This window comes from Chiloscyllium punctatum, chromosome 3 (genome assembly GCF_047496795.1).
Source record: "Chiloscyllium punctatum isolate Juve2018m chromosome 3, sChiPun1.3, whole genome shotgun sequence".
In the NCBI taxonomy this organism is placed as follows: Eukaryota; Metazoa; Chordata; class Chondrichthyes; order Orectolobiformes; family Hemiscylliidae; genus Chiloscyllium; species Chiloscyllium punctatum.
Window position 1 is genome coordinate 121,133,871 of NC_092741.1, and position 16,424 is coordinate 121,150,294.

General features: G+C 56.6%; 1 protein-coding gene across 10 annotated transcripts in view; it reads right to left on the reverse strand.

Moving 5' to 3' along the window:
* Nucleotides 1-16,424, reverse strand: part of sipa1l2 (signal induced proliferation associated 1 like 2) — a 682,609-nt gene that overhangs the window by 334,449 nt on the left and 331,736 nt on the right. The window lies entirely within an intron of this gene.

The following is a 16,424-nucleotide window of genomic DNA, read 5'->3' on the forward strand; positions in this document are numbered from 1 at the left end:
AAGTATGAGAGATTGACAGAGAGAAAGGGAGGCAGAGATTTACAGAGAGAGAGAGAGAGAGAGAGAGATTGACAGAGAGAGGAAGAGAGAGAGAGAAAGATTGTCACAGAGCGAGATTGACAGATTTACAGAATGGAAGTGAGAGAGAGAGACGGACAGAAATAGAGAGACGTTGACAGAGAGTGAGGGGTTGATAGTGAGATTCACTGAACGAGAGAGTTATTGATAGACAGACAGAGAGACGGCTTACAGAGAGAGAGTGATTGACAGCGAGAGAGAGAGAGGGGTTGACAGACAGAGAGATTGGTTTACAGAGACAGAGAGACAGAGTGGTTGACAGAGAGAGAGAGAGAGAGAGAGAGAGAGAGAGAGAGAGAGAGATTGACAGAGAGAGAGAGCGATTGACACAGTGAGAGAGAGAGAGCGAGTGACAGAGAGAGAGAGAGCGATTGACAGAGCGAGCGATTGACAGAGAGCGAACACGATTGACAGAGAGAGCGAGCGATTGACAGAGAGAGAGAGAGCGAGTGTCAGAGAGAGAGAGCGAGTGTCAGAGAGAGAGCAAGTGACAGAGAGCGCGATTGACAGAGAGAGCGAATGCGATTGACAGAGACAGCGCGATTGACAGAGAGAGCGCGATTGATAGAGAGCGCACGCGATTGACAGAGAGCGAGAGCGATTGACAGAGAGAGAGCGCGATTGACAGAGAGAGAGCGCGATTGACAGAGAGAGAGCGCGATTGACAGAGAGAGAGAGCGCGATTGACAGAGAGAGAGAGCGCGATTGACAGAGAGAGAGAGCGCGATTGACAGAGAGAGAGAGCGCGATTGACAGAGAGAGAGAGGGCGAGTGACAGAGAGAGAGAGGGCGAGTGACAGAGAGAGAGAGCGAGTGACAGAGAGAAAGCGAGTGACAGAGAGCACGATTGACAGAGAGAGCGAGTGCGATTGACACAGAGCGCGATTGACACAGAGCGCGATTGACACAGAGCGCACGCGATTGACAGAGAGCGCGATTGACAGAGAAAGCGAGAGTGATAGAGAGCGCAATTGACAGAGAGAGCGAGTGCGATTGACAGAGAGAGCACGATTGACAGAGAGCGCGATTGACAGAGAGCGAGCAAGTGACAGAGACAGCGAGTGACAGAGAGAGAGAGCGATTGACAGAGAGCGCGATTGACAGAGAAAGCGAGTGACAGAGAAAGCGAGTGACAGAGAAAGCGAGTGACAGAGAAAGCGAGTGATAGAGAAAGTGAGTGATAGAGAAAGCGAGTGATAGAGAAAGCGAGTGATAGAGAGCGCAATTGACAGAGAGAGCGAGTGCGATTGACAGAGAGAGCACGATTGACAGAGAGAGAGAGAGAGCGATTGACAGAGAGAGAGAGTGATTGACAGAGAGAGAGAAAGAGAGTGAGAGAGAGAGCGGGTGATTGACAGAGAGAGAGAAAAGTTGTCAGAGAGCGCGGTTGACAGGCAGGGAACGCGGGTTGACAGACAGGGAGAGAGAGAGTGATTGACAGAGAGAGAGATTGTCAGAGAGAGGGAGAGAGAGAGAGGGTGAGAGATTGAGAGAGAGAGAGGAAGAGAGAGAGAGAAAGATTGTCACAGAGCGAGATTGACAGATTTACAGAATGGAAGCGAGAGAGAGAGAGACAGACAGAAATAGAGAGAGAGGTTGACAGAGGGAGGGGTTGACACAGAGTGAGGAGTTGATAGTGAGATTCACTGAACGAGAGAGTTATTGACAGACAGACAGAGAGACGGCTTACAGAGAGAGAGTGATCGACAGCGAGAGTGACTGACAGTTAGAGAGTCAAAGTGATTGACATAGGGAGAGAGAGTGATTGAGAGAGGGAAAGAGAGAGATTAACAGAGAGAGTGGTTGAGAGACAGAGAGAGTGGTTGAGAGACAGAGAGAGTGGTTGACAGACAGAGTGCGCGAGTGACAGAGGGAGAGCGAGTGACAGAGAGAGCGCGCAATTGAAAGAAAGAGAGCGCGATTGACAGAAGAGAGAGTGGTTGACAGAGACAGAGAGAAAGATTGAGAGTGAGAGAGAGAGAGAGAGAGAGACACAGACAGACACAGTGTGATTGACAGAGAGAGAGGTTGACAGAGGGAGAGAGAGTGTTGACAGACAGAAAGAGTGGTTGACAGACAGAAAAAGAGTGGTTGACAGACAGAAAGAGCGCGCGCCATTGACAGGCAGAGCGCGCGCCATTGACAGAGCGCGCGGTTGACAGACAGAGAGCGCGGTTGACAGACAGAGAGCGCGGTTGACAGACAGAGCGCAGTTGACAGACAAAGAGAGAGACAGAGAGGGGGGGTGAGAGATCGACAGAAAGAAAGGGAGGTAGAGATTTACAGAGAGAGAGCAATTGACAGAGAGAGAGAGAGAAAGATTGTCACAGAGCGAGAGTGACAGTTTTACAGAATGGAAGTGAGAGAGAGAGAGAGATGGACAGAAATAGAGAGAGAGGTTGACAGAGGGAGCGGTTGACACAGAATGAGGGGTTGATAGTGAGATTCACTGAACGAGAGAGTTATCGACAGACAGACAGAGAGAGTGATTGACAGTGACATTGATTGACAGACAGAGAGACAAAGTGATTGACATAGGGAGAGAGAGAGAGATTGACAGACAGAGAGTGTGGTTGATAGACAGAGAGAGAGAGCGAGTGACAGAGAGAGCGCAAGTGACAGAGAGAGCGCGAGTGACAGAGAGAGCGCGAGTGACAGAGAGAGCGCGAGTGACAGAGAGAGCGCGAGTGATATGGAGTGATTGACAGAAAGAGAGCGCGATTGACAGAGAGCGCGATTGACAGACAGAGAGAGAGATTGACAGAGAGAGAGAGAGATTGACAGAGAGAGAGAGAGATTGATAGAAAGAGAAAGATTGACAGAAAGAGAGAGATTGACAGAAAGAAAGAGAAAGCGAGTGACAGAGAGAGCGCAATTGACAGACAGCGCGATTGACAGAGAGAGAGAGAGAGAGAGATTGACAGAGACAGAGAGCGATTGACAGAGAGAGCGAGCGCGATTGACAGCGAGAGATAGCGCAATTGACAGAGAGAGAGGGAGAGAGAGTGACAGAGAGAATGCAAGTGACAGAGAGCGCGATTGACAGAGAGCGATTGACAGAGAGAGAGAGCGCGATTGACAGAGAGGGTGAGCGCTATTGACAGAGAGAACGCGAGTGACAGAGAGAGAGAGAGAGTGAAGAGAGAGAGCGAGCGACAGAGAGAACGCGAGTGACAGAGAGAACGCAAGCACGATTGACAGAGAGAGAGATCGCGATTGACAGAGAGAGAGAGCGCGATTGACTGAGACAGATTGACAGAGAGAGCGATTGACAGAGTATGATTGACAGAGAGAGAGAGAGTGGCAGAGAGAACTCGAGTGGCAGAGAGAGCGACTGACAGAGAGAGTGACTGACAGAGAGAGGGCGCGAGTGACAGAGAGAGCGGGAGTGACAGAGAGAGCGGGAGTGACAGAGAGAGCGGGAGTGACAGAAACAGAGAGCGATTGACAGAGAGAGCGTGACTGACAGAAAGAGGGCGCGAGTGACAGAGAGAGCGGGAGTGACAGAGAGAGCGGGAGTGACAGAAACAGAGAGCGATTGACAGAGAGAGCGATTGACAGAGAGAGCGAGTGACAGAGAGAGAGTGAGAGTGACAGAGAGAGAGAGAGTGACAGAGAGAGAGAGCGACCGACAGAGAGAGCGACCGACAGAGAGAGAGCGCGAGTGACAGAGAGAGCGTGAGTGACAGAGAGCCATTGACAGAGAGCGCAATTGACAGATAGAGTGACAGAGAGAGAGATGGACAGAGAGAGAGCGACCGACAGAGAGAGCGACCGACAGAGAGAGGGCGCGAGTGACAGAGAGAGCGCGAGTGACAGAGAGAGGGCGATTGACAGAGAGAGGGCGATTGACAGAGAGAGGGCGATTGACAGAGACAGAGAGTGATTGACAGAGAGAGCATGATTAATAGAGAGAGAGCGCGAGGGACAGAGAGAGCGCGAGGGACAGAGAGAGCGCGAGGGACAGAGAGAGCGCGAGGGACAGAGAGAGCGCGAGGGACAGAGAGAGCGCGAGGGACAGAGAGAGAGAGCGCGATTGATAGAGAGAGAGCGCGATTGACAGAGAGAGAGCGCGATTGACAGAGAGAGAGCGCGATTGACACAGAGAGAGCGTGATTGACACAGAGAGAGCAATTGACAGAGAAAGCGAGTGACAGAGAGAGAGTGAGTGACAGAGAGAGAGTGAGTGACAGAGAGAGAACGAGTGACAGAGAGAGAGCGAGTGACAGAGAGAGAGCGAGTGACAGAGAGAGAGCGAGTGACAGAGAGAGAGCGCGAGTGAGAGAGAGCGCGAGTGACAGAGAGAGCGGGAGTGACAGAGAGAGCGGGAGTGACAGAGAGAGCGCGACTGACAGAGAGAGCGCGACTGACAGAGAGAGCGCGATTGACAGAGAGAGAGCGCGACTGACAAAAAGAGGGCGATTGACAGAGAGGAGAGAGTGACAGAGAGAGAGCGACCGACAGAGAGAGGGCGCGAGTGACAGAGAGAGGGCGATTGACAGAGAGAGGGCGATTGACAGAGAGAGGGCGATTGACAGAGAGAGGGAGAGCGAGCGACAGAGAGAGAGCGAGTGACGGAGAGAGCGCAATTGACGGATACAGATTGAGAGAGAGCGATTGACAGAGAGCGCGGGCGAGTGACAGAGAGAGCGCGAGTGACAAGAGAGAGAGAGCGCAATTGACTGAGACAGATTGACAGAGAACGCGAGCGACAGAGAGAGAGCGCGATTGACAGAGAGAGAGCGATTGACAGAGAGAACGCGATTGACAGAGAGAACGCGAGTGACAGAGAGAACGCGAGTGACAGAGAGAGAGCGCGATTGACAGAGAGTGAGTGACAGAGAGAACGCCAGGGACAGAGAGAGAGAGCGCGAGGGACAGAGACAGCGCGAGGGACAGAGAGAGAGCGAGATTGACAGAGAGAAAGCGAGTGACAGAGAGAGAGTAATTGACAGAGAGAGTGCGATTGACAGAGAGAGAACGCGACTGACAGAAAGAGGGCGATTGACAGAGAGAGAGTGACAGAGAGAGAGTGTGACAGAGAGAGAGCATGACAGAGAGAGGGCGCGAGTGACAGAGAGAGGGCGCGAAGGACAGAGAGAGCGCGAGGGACAGAGAGAGCGTGATTGACAGAGAGAAAGCGAGTGACAGAGAGAGAGTGAATGACAGAGAGAGAACGAGTGACAGAGAGAGAGAGCGAGTGACGAGAGAGGGCACGAGTGACAGAGAGAGGGCGCGAGTGACAGAGAGAGAGTGATTGACAGAGAGAGAATGCGATTTACAGAAAGAGGGCGATTGACAGAGAGAGAGAGCGATTGACAGAGAGAGAGAGCGATTGACAGAGAGAGAGAGTGACTGACAGAGAGAGAGCGCGAGGGACAGAGAGAGCGCGAGGGACAGAGAGAGCGCGAGGGACAGAGAGAGCGCGAGGGACAGAGAGAAAGCGAGTGACAGAGAGAAAGCGAGTGACAGAGAGAGTGAATGACAGAGAGAGAACGAGTGACAGAGAGAGAGAGCGAGTGACGAGAGAGGGCACGAGTGACAGAGAGAGGGCGCGAGTGACGAGAGAGGACACGAGTGACAGAGAGAGGGCGCAAGTGACAGAGAGAAAGTGATTGACAGAGAGAGAACGCGATTTACAGAAAGAGGGCGATTGACAGAGACAGAGAGCGATTGACAGAGAGAGAGAGCGATTGACAGAGAGAGAGAGTGACAGAGAGAGAGAGTGACAGAGAGAGAGAGTGACAGAGAGAGAGAGTGACAGAGAGAGAGCGCGAGGGACAGAGAGAGCGCGAGGGACAGAGAGAGCGCGAGGGACAGAGAGAGCGCGAGGGACAGAGAGAGAACGAGTGACAGAGAGAGGGCGCGAGTGACAGAGAGAGGGCGCGAGTGACAGAGAGAGGGCGCGAGGGACAGAGAGAGAGCGCGAGGGACAGAGAGCGCGCGAGGGACAGAGAGAGAGCGTGATTGACAGAGAGAAAGCGAGTGACAGAGAGAGAGTGAGTGACAGAGAGAGAGAGTGACAGAGAGAGAGTGTGACAGAGAGAGAGTGTGTGACAGAGAGAGAGTGTGTGACAGAGAGAGCGACTGACAGAGAGAGCGACTGACAGAGAGAGGGCGCGAGGGACAGAGAGAGCGTGATTGACAGAGAGAAAGCGAGTGACAGAGAGAGAACGAGTGACAGAGAGAGAACGAGTGACAGAGAGAGAGAGCGAGTGACAGAGAGAGGGCGCGAGGGACAGAGAGCGCGCGCGAGGGACAGAGAGCGCGCGCGAGGGACAGAGAGAGCGTGATTGACAGAGAGAAAGCGAGTGACAGAGAGAGAACGAGTGACAGAGAGAGAACGAGTGGCAGAGAGAGAGAACGAGTGGCAGAGAGAGAGAGAGAGAGAGAGTGACAGAGAGAGTGTGACAGAGAGAGAGTGTGACAGAGAGAGCGACTGACAGAGAGAGCGACTGACAGAGAGAGAGAACGAGTGACAGAGAGAGAGAACGAGTGACAGAGAGAGAGAACGAGTGACAGAGAGTGACAGAGAGAGAGAGTGACAGAGAGAGCGACTGACAGAGAGAGAGCGACTGACAGAGAGAGCGACTGACAGAGAGAGCGACTGACAGAGAGAGCGACTGACAGAGAGAGCGACTGACAGAGAGAGGGCGCGAGGGACAGAGAGCGCGCGCGAGGGACAGAGAGAGCGTGATTGACAGAGAGAAAGCGAGTGACAGAGAGAGAACGAGTGACAGAGAGAGAACGAGTGACAGAGAGAGAGAACGAGTGACAGAGAGAGGGCGCGAGTGACAGAGAGAGGGCGCGAGTGACAGAGAGAGGGCGCGAGTGACAGAGAGAGGGCACGAGTGACAGAGAGAGGGCACGAGTGACAGAGAGAGGGCACGAGTGACAGAGAGAGGGCGCGAGAGACAGAGAGAGGGCGCGAGAGACAGAGAGAGGGCGCGAGAGACAGAGAGACAGAGAGAGAGTGATTGACAGATAGATTGCGATTGACAGAGAGAGAATGCGATTTACAGAAAGAGGGCGATTGACAGAGAGAGAGTGTGACAGAGAGAGAGTGTGATCGAAAGAGAGTGACAGAGAGAGAGAGCGACTGGCAGAGAGAGCGAGGGACTGAGAGAGGGCGCGAGGGACTGAGAGAGGGCGCGAGGGACAGAGAGCGCGCGCGAGGGACAGAGAGCGCGCGCGAGGGACAGAGAGCGCGCGCGAGGGACAGAGAGCGCGCGCGAGGGACAGAGAGCGCGCGCGAGGGACAGAGAGCGCGCGCGAGGGAGAGAGAGCGCGCGCGAGGGAGAGAGAGCGCGCGAGGGACAGAGAGAGCGCGCGAGGGACAGAGAGAGCGCGCGAGGGACAGAGAGAGGGCGCGAGTGACAGAGAGAGGGCTCGAGTGACAGAGAGAGGGCGCTAGTGACAGAGAGAGGGCGCGAGTGACAGAGAGAGGGCGCGAGTGACAGAGAGAGGGCGCGAGTGACAGAGTGCGTGAGTGACAGAGAGAGGGCACGAGTGACAGAGAGAGAGTGATTGACAGAGAGTGCAATTGACAGAGAGAGAACGCGACTGACAGAAAGAGTGCGATTGACAGAGACAGAGAGCGATTGACAGAGAGAGAGTGTGATCGAGAGAGAGAGAGCGACTGACAGAGAGCGAGTGACAGAGAGAGGGCGTGAGTGACAGAGAGAGGGCGCGAGGGAGTGAGAGAGGGCGCGAGGGAGTGAGAGAGGGAGTGAGAGAGGGCGCGAGGGAGTGAGAGAGGGCGCGAGGGAACGAGAGAGGGCGCGAGGGAACGAGAGAGGGCGCGAGGGAACGAGAGAGGGCGCGAGGGAACGAGAGAGGGCGCGAGGGACAGAGAGAGGGCGCGAGGGACAGAGAGAGGGCGCGAGGGACAGAGAGAGGGCGCGAGGGACAGAGAGAGGGCGCGAGGGACAGAGAGAGGGCGCGAGGGACAGAGAGAGGGCGCGAGGGACAGAGAGAGGGCGCGAGGGACAGAGAGAGGGCGCGAGGGACAGAGAGAGGGCGCGAGGGACAGAGAGAGCGCGCGAGGGACAGAGAGAGGGCGCGAGGGACAGAGAGAGCGCGCGAGGGACAGAGAGAGCGCGCGAGGGACAGAGAGAGCGCGCGAGGGACAGAGAGAGCGCGCGAGGGACAGAGAGAGCGCGCGAGGGACAGAGAGAGCGCGCGAGGGACAGAGAGAGCTCGCAAAGGACAGAGAGAGCTCGCAAAGGACAGAGAGCGCGTGAGGGACAGAGAGAGAACGAGTGACAGAGAGAGAACGAGTGACAGAGAGAGAACGAGTGACAGAGAGAGAACGAGTGACAGAGAGAGAGCGCAAGTGACAGAGAGAGGGCGCAAGTGACAGAGAGAGAGTGATTGACAGAGAGATTGCGATTGACAGAGAGAGAATGCGATTTACAGAAAGAGGGCGATTGACAGAGACAGAGAGCGATTGACAGAGAGAGAGAGTGACAGAGACAGAGAGTGACTGACAGAGATGGGCGCGAGTGACAGAGAGAGAGCGCGAGTGACAGAGAGAGGGCGCGAGGGAGTGAGAGAGGGCGCGAGGGAGTGAGAGAGGGCGCGAGGGAGTGAGAGAGGGCGCGAGGGACTGAGAGAGGGAGTGAGAGAGGGCGCGAGGGAGTGAGAGAGGGCGCGAGGGACAGAGAGAGGGCGCGAGGGACAGAGAGAGGGCGCGAGGGACAGAGAGGGGGCGCGAGGGACAGAGAGAGGGCGCGAGGGACAGAGAGAGGGCGCGAGGGACAGAGAGAGGGCGCGAGGGACAGAGAGAGGGCGCGAGGGACAGAGAGAGGGCGCGAGGGACAGAGAGAGGGCGCGAGGGACAGAGAGAGCACGCGAGGGACAGAGAGAGCGCGCGAGGGACAGAGAGAGCGCGCGAGGGACAGAGAGAGCGCGCGAGGGACAGAGAGAGCGCGCGAGGGACAGAGAGAGCGCGCGAGGGACAGAGAGAGCGCGCGAGGGACAGAGAGAGCTCGCAAAGGACAGAGAGAGCTCGCAAAGGACAGAGAGCGCGTGAGGGACAGAGAGAGAGCGCGATTGACAAGAGAGAGCGCGAGTGACAAGAGAGAGAACGAGTGACAGAGAGAGAACGAGTGACAGAGAGAGGGCGCGAGTGACAGAGAGAGGGCGCGAGTGACAGAGAGAGGGCGCAAGTGACATAGAGAGAGTGATTGACAGAGAGATTGCGATTGACAGAGAGAGAATGCGATTTACAGAAAGAGGGCGATTGACAGAGACAGAGAGCGATTGACAGAGAGAGAGAGTGACAGAGAGAGAGAGAGTGACTGACAGAGATGGGCGCGAGTGACAGAGAGAGAGCGCGAGGGACAGAGAGCGCGCGAGGGACAGAGAGAGAGCGTGATTGACAGAGAGAAAGCGAGTGACAGAGAGAGAGAACGAGTGACAGAGAGAGAGTGCGAGTGACAGAGAGAGAGTGACAGAGAGAGAGTGACAGAGAGAGAGTGACAGAGAGAGAGTGACAGAGAGAGTGTGACAGAGAGAGAATGTGACAGAGAGAGAGTGTGACAGAGAGAGCGAGTGACAGAGAGAGCGAGTGACAGAGAGAGCGAGTGACAGAGAGAGCGAGTGACAGAGAAAGAGAACGAGTGACAGAGAGAGAGTGCGAGTGACAGAGAGAGAGTGACAGAGAGAGAGTGTGACAGAGAGAGCGAGTGACAGAGAGAGAGAGCGAGTGACAGAGAGAGGGCGCGAGGGACAGAGAGCGCGCGCGAGGGACAGAGAGAGCGTGATTGACAGACAGAAAGTGCGTGACAGAGAGAAAGCGAGTGACAGAGAGAGAACGAGTGACAGAGAGAGAGAACGAGTGGCAGAGAGAGAGAGCGAGTGACAGAGAGAGAGAGTGACAGAGAGAGAGTGACAGAGAGAGTGTGACAGAGAGAGTGTGACAGAGAGAGAGTGTGACAGAGAGAGCGACTGACAGAGAGAGAGAACGTGTGACAGAGAGAGAGAACGAGTGACAGAGAGTGACAGAGAGAGAGAGTGACAGAGAGAGAGTGTGACAGAGAGAGAGTGTGTGACAGAGAGAGAGTGTGTGACAGAGAGAGAGTGTGTGACAGAGAGAGCGACTGACAGAGAGAGCGACTGACAGAGAGAGCGACTGACAGAGAGAGCGACTGACAGAGAGAGCGACTGACAGAGAGAGCGACTGACAGAGAGAGGGCGCGAGGGACAGAGAGCGCGCGCGAGGGACAGAGAGAGCGTGATTGACAGAGAGAAAGCGAGTGACAGAGAGAGAACGAGTGACAGAGAGAGGGCGCGAGTGAAAGAGAGAGGGCGCGAGTGACAGAGAGAGGGCGCGAGTGACAGAGAGAGGGCGCGAGTGACAGAGAGAGGGCGCGAGTGACAGAGAGAGGGCGCGAGTGACAGAGAGAGGGCACGAGTGACAGAGAGAGGGCGCGAGTGACAGAGAGAGGGCGCGAGTGACAGAGAGAGGGCGCGAGAGACAGAGAGAGAGTGATTGACAGATAGATTGCGATTGACAGAGAGAGAATGCGATTTACAGAAAGAGGGCGATTGACAGAGACAGAGAGCGATTGACAGAGAGAGAGTGTGACAGAGAGAGAGTGTGATCGAGAGAGAGTGACAGAGAGAGCGAGGGACTGAGAGAGGGCGCGAGGGACTGAGAGAGGGCGCGAGGGACTGAGAGCGCGCGCGAGGGACTGAGAGCGCGCGCGAGGGACAGAGAGCGCGCGCGAGGGACAGAGAGCGCGCGCGAGGGACAGAGAGAGCGTGATTGACAGAGAGAAAGCGAGTGACAGAGAGAGAACGAGTGACAGAGAGAGAACGAGTGACAGAGAGAGAGAGAGTGACAGAGAGAGTGTGACAGAGAGAGAGTGTGACAGAGAGAGCGACTGACAGAGAGAGCGACTGACAGAGAGAGAGAACGTGTGACAGAGAGAGAGAACGAGTGACAGAGAGTGACAGAGAGAGAGAGTGACAGAGAGAGAGTGTGACAGAGAGAGAGTGTGTGACAGAGAGAGAGTGTGTGACAGAGAGAGAGTGTGTGACAGAGAGAGAGTGTGTGACAGAGAGAGCGACTGACAGAGAGAGCGACTGACAGAGAGAGGGCGCGAGGGACAGAGAGCGCGCGCGAGGGACAGAGAGAGCGTGATTGACAGAGAGAAAGCGAGTGACAGAGAGAGAACGAGTGACAGAGAGAGAACGAGTGACAGAGAGAGAGAACGAGTGACAGAGAGAGGGCGCGAGTGAAAGAGAGAGGGCGCGAGTGAAAGAAAGAGGGCGCGAGGGACAGAGAGAGAGCGCGAGGGACAGAGAGCGCGCGAGGGACAGAGAGAGAGCGTGATTGACAGAGAGAAAGCGAGTGACAGAGAGAGAGTGAGTGACAGAGAGAGAGAGTGACAGAGAGAGAGTGTGACAGAGAGAGAGTGTGTGACAGAGAGAGAGTGTGTGACAGAGAGAGCGACTGACAGAGAGAGCGACTGACAGAGAGAGGGCGCGAGGGACAGAGAGAGCGTGATTGACAGAGAGAAAGCGAGTGACAGAGAGAGAACGAGTGACAGAGAGAGAACGAGTGACAGAGAGAGAGAGCGAGTGACAGAGAGAGGGCGCGAGGGACAGAGAGCGCGCGCGAGGGACAGAGAGCGCGCGCGAGGGACAGAGAGAGCGTGATTGACAGAGAGAAAGCGAGTGACAGAGAGAGAACGAGTGACAGAGAGAGAACGAGTGGCAGAGAGAGAGAACGAGTGGCAGAGAGAGAGAGAGAGAGAGAGTGACAGAGAGAGTGTGACAGAGAGAGAGTGTGACAGAGAGAGCGACTGACAGAGAGAGCGACTGACAGAGAGAGAGAACGAGTGACAGAGAGAGAGAACGAGTGACAGAGAGAGAGAACGAGTGACAGAGAGTGACAGAGAGAGAGAGTGACAGAGAGAGCGACTGACAGAGAGAGAGCGACTGACAGAGAGAGCGACTGACAGAGAGAGCGACTGACAGAGAGAGCGACTGACAGAGAGAGCGACTGACAGAGAGAGGGCGCGAGGGACAGAGAGCGCGCGCGAGGGACAGAGAGAGCGTGATTGACAGAGAGAAAGCGAGTGACAGAGAGAGAACGAGTGACAGAGAGAGAACGAGTGACAGAGAGAGAGAACGAGTGACAGAGAGAGGGCGCGAGTGACAGAGAGAGGGCGCGAGTGACAGAGAGAGGGCGCGAGTGACAGAGAGAGGGCACGAGTGACAGAGAGAGGGCACGAGTGACAGAGAGAGGGCGCGAGAGACAGAGAGAGGGCGCGAGAGACAGAGAGAGGGCGCGAGAGACAGAGAGACAGAGAGAGAGTGATTGACAGATAGATTGCGATTGACAGAGAGAGAATGCGATTTACAGAAAGAGGGCGATTGACAGAGAGAGAGTGTGACAGAGAGAGAGTGTGATCGAAAGAGAGTGACAGAGAGAGAGAGCGACTGGCAGAGAGAGCGAGGGACTGAGAGAGGGCGCGAGGGACTGAGAGAGGGCGCGAGGGACAGAGAGCGCGCGCGAGGGACAGAGAGCGCGCGCGAGGGACAGAGAGCGCGCGCGAGGGACAGAGAGCGCGCGCGAGGGACAGAGAGCGCGCGCGAGGGACAGAGAGCGCGCGCGAGGGACAGAGAGCGCGCGCGAGGGAGAGAGAGCGCGCGCGAGGGAGAGAGAGCGCGCGCGAGGGAGAGAGAGCGCGCGAGGGACAGAGAGAGCGCGCGAGGGACAGAGAGAGCGCGCGAGGGACAGAGAGAGGGCGCGAGTGACAGAGAGAGGGCTCGAGTGACAGAGAGAGGGCGCTAGTGACAGAGAGAGGGCGCGAGTGACAGAGAGAGGGCGCGAGTGACAGAGAGAGGGCGCGAGTGACAGAGTGCGTGAGTGACAGAGAGAGGGCACGAGTGACAGAGAGAGAGTGATTGACAGAGAGTGCAATTGACAGAGAGAGAACGCGACTGACAGAAAGAGTGCGATTGACAGAGACAGAGAGCGATTGACAGAGAGAGAGTGTGATCGAGAGAGAGAGAGCGACTGACAGAGAGCGAGTGACAGAGAGAGGGCGTGAGTGACAGAGAGAGGGCGCGAGGGAGTGAGAGAGGGCGCGAGGGAGTGAGAGAGGGAGTGAGAGAGGGCGCGAGGGAGTGAGAGAGGGCGCGAGGGAACGAGAGAGGGCGCGAGGGAACGAGAGAGGGCGCGAGGGAACGAGAGAGGGCGCGAGGGAACGAGAGAGGGCGCGAGGGACAGAGAGAGGGCGCGAGGGACAGAGAGAGGGCGCGAGGGACAGAGAGAGGGCGCGAGGGACAGAGAGAGGGCGCGAGGGACAGAGAGAGGGCGCGAGGGACAGAGAGAGGGCGCGAGGGACAGAGAGAGGGCGCGAGGGACAGAGAGAGGGCGCGAGGGACAGAGAGAGCGCGCGAGGGACAGAGAGAGGGCGCGAGGGACAGAGAGAGCGCGCGAGGGACAGAGAGAGCGCGCGAGGGACAGAGAGAGCGCGCGAGGGACAGAGAGAGCGCGCGAGGGACAGAGAGAGCGCGCGAGGGACAGAGAGAGCGCGCGAGGGACAGAGAGAGCTCGCAAAGGACAGAGAGAGCTCGCAAAGGACAGAGAGCGCGTGAGGGACAGAGAGAGAACGAGTGACAGAGAGAGAACGAGTGACAGAGAGAGAACGAGTGACAGAGAGAGAACGAGTGACAGAGAGAGAGCGCAAGTGACAGAGAGAGGGCGCAAGTGACAGAGAGAGAGTGATTGACAGAGAGATTGCGATTGACAGAGAGAGAATGCGATTTACAGAAAGAGGGCGATTGACAGAGACAGAGAGCGATTGACAGAGAGAGAGAGTGACAGAGACAGAGAGTGACTGACAGAGATGGGCGCGAGTGACAGAGAGAGAGCGCGAGTGACAGAGAGAGGGCGCGAGGGAGTGAGAGAGGGCGCGAGGGAGTGAGAGAGGGCGCGAGGGAGTGAGAGAGGGCGCGAGGGAGTGAGAGAGGGCGCGAGGGACTGAGAGAGGGAGTGAGAGAGGGCGCGAGGGAGTGAGAGAGGGCGCGAGGGACAGAGAGAGGGCGCGAGGGACAGAGAGAGGGCGCGAGGGACAGAGAGGGGGCGCGAGGGACAGAGAGAGGGCGCGAGGGACAGAGAGAGGGCGCGAGGGACAGAGAGAGGGCGCGAGGGACAGAGAGAGGGCGCGAGGGACAGAGAGAGGGCGCGAGGGACAGAGAGAGGGCGCGAGGGACAGAGAGAGGGCGCGAGGGACAGAGAGAGCACGCGAGGGACAGAGAGAGCGCGCGAGGGACAGAGAGAGCGCGCGAGGGACAGAGAGAGCGCGCGAGGGACAGAGAGAGCGCGCGAGGGACAGAGAGAGCGCGCGAGGGACAGAGAGAGCGCGCGAGGGACAGAGAGAGCTCGCAAAGGACAGAGAGAGCTCGCAAAGGACAGAGAGCGCGTGAGGGACAGAGAGAGAGCGCGATTGACAAGAGAGAGCGCGAGTGACAAGAGAGAGAACGAGTGACAGAGAGAGAACGAGTGACAGAGAGAGGGCGCGAGTGACAGAGAGAGGGCGCGAGTGACAGAGAGAGGGCGCAAGTGACATAGAGAGAGTGATTGACAGAGAGATTGCGATTGACAGAGAGAGAATGCGATTTACAGAAAGAGGGCGATTGACAGAGACAGAGAGCGATTGACAGAGAGAGAGAGTGACAGAGAGAGAGAGAGTGACTGACAGAGATGGGCGCGAGTGACAGAGAGAGAGCGCGAGGGACAGAGAGCGCGCGAGGGACAGAGAGAGAGCGTGATTGACAGAGAGAAAGCGAGTGACAGAGAGAGAGAACGAGTGACAGAGAGAGAGTGCGAGTGACAGAGAGAGAGTGACAGAGAGAGAGTGACAGAGAGAGAGTGACAGAGAGAGAGTGACAGAGAGAGTGTGACAGAGAGAGAATGTGACAGAGAGAGAGTGTGACAGAGAGAGCGAGTGACAGAGAGAGCGAGTGACAGAGAGAGCGAGTGACAGAGAGAGCGAGTGACAGAGAAAGAGAACGAGTGACAGAGAGAGAGTGCGAGTGACAGAGAGAGAGTGACAGAGAGAGAGTGTGACAGAGAGAGCGAGTGACAGAGAGAGAGAGCGAGTGACAGAGAGAGGGCGCGAGGGACAGAGAGCGCGCGCGAGGGACAGAGAGAGCGTGATTGACAGACAGAAAGTGCGTGACAGAGAGAAAGCGAGTGACAGAGAGAGAACGAGTGACAGAGAGAGAGAACGAGTGGCAGAGAGAGAGAGCGAGTGACAGAGAGAGAGAGTGACAGAGAGAGAGTGACAGAGAGAGTGTGACAGAGAGAGTGTGACAGAGAGAGAGTGTGACAGAGAGAGCGACTGACAGAGAGAGAGAACGTGTGACAGAGAGAGAGAACGAGTGACAGAGAGTGACAGAGAGAGAGAGTGACAGAGAGAGAGTGTGACAGAGAGAGAGTGTGTGACAGAGAGAGAGTGTGTGACAGAGAGAGAGTGTGTGACAGAGAGAGCGACTGACAGAGAGAGCGACTGACAGAGAGAGCGACTGACAGAGAGAGCGACTGACAGAGAGAGCGACTGACAGAGAGAGCGACTGACAGAGAGAGCGACTGACAGAGAGAGGGCGCGAGGGACAGAGAGCGCGCGCGAGGGACAGAGAGAGCGTGATTGACAGAGAGAAAGCGAGTGACAGAGAGAGAACGAGTGACAGAGAGAGGGCGCGAGTGAAAGAGAGAGGGCGCGAGTGACAGAGAGAGGGCGCGAGTGACAGAGAGAGGGCGCGAGTGACAGAGAGAGGGCGCGAGTGACAGAGAGAGGGCGCGAGTGACAGAGAGAGGGCACGAGTGACAGAGAGAGGGCGCGAGTGACAGAGAGAGGGCGCGAGTGACAGAGAGAGGGCGCGAGAGACAGAGAGAGAGTGATTGACAGATAGATTGCGATTGACAGAGAGAGAATGCGATTTACAGAAAGAGGGCGATTGACAGAGACAGAGAGCGATTGACAGAGAGAGAGTGTGACAGAGAGAGAGTGTGATCGAGAGAGAGTGACAGAGAGAGCGAGGGACTGAGAGAGGGCGCGAGGGACTGAGAGAGGGCGCGAGGGACTGAGAGCGCGCGCGAGGGACTGAGAGCGCGCGCGAGGGACAGAGAGCGCGCGCGAGGGACAGAGAGCGCGCGCGAGGGACAGAGAGAGCGTGATTGACAGAGAGAAAGCGAGTGACAGAGAGAGAACGAGTGACAGAGAGAGAACGAGTGACAGAGAGAGAGAGAGTGACAGAGAGAGTGTGACAGAGAGAGAGTGTGACAGAGAGAGCGACTGACAGAGAGAGCGACTGACAGAGAG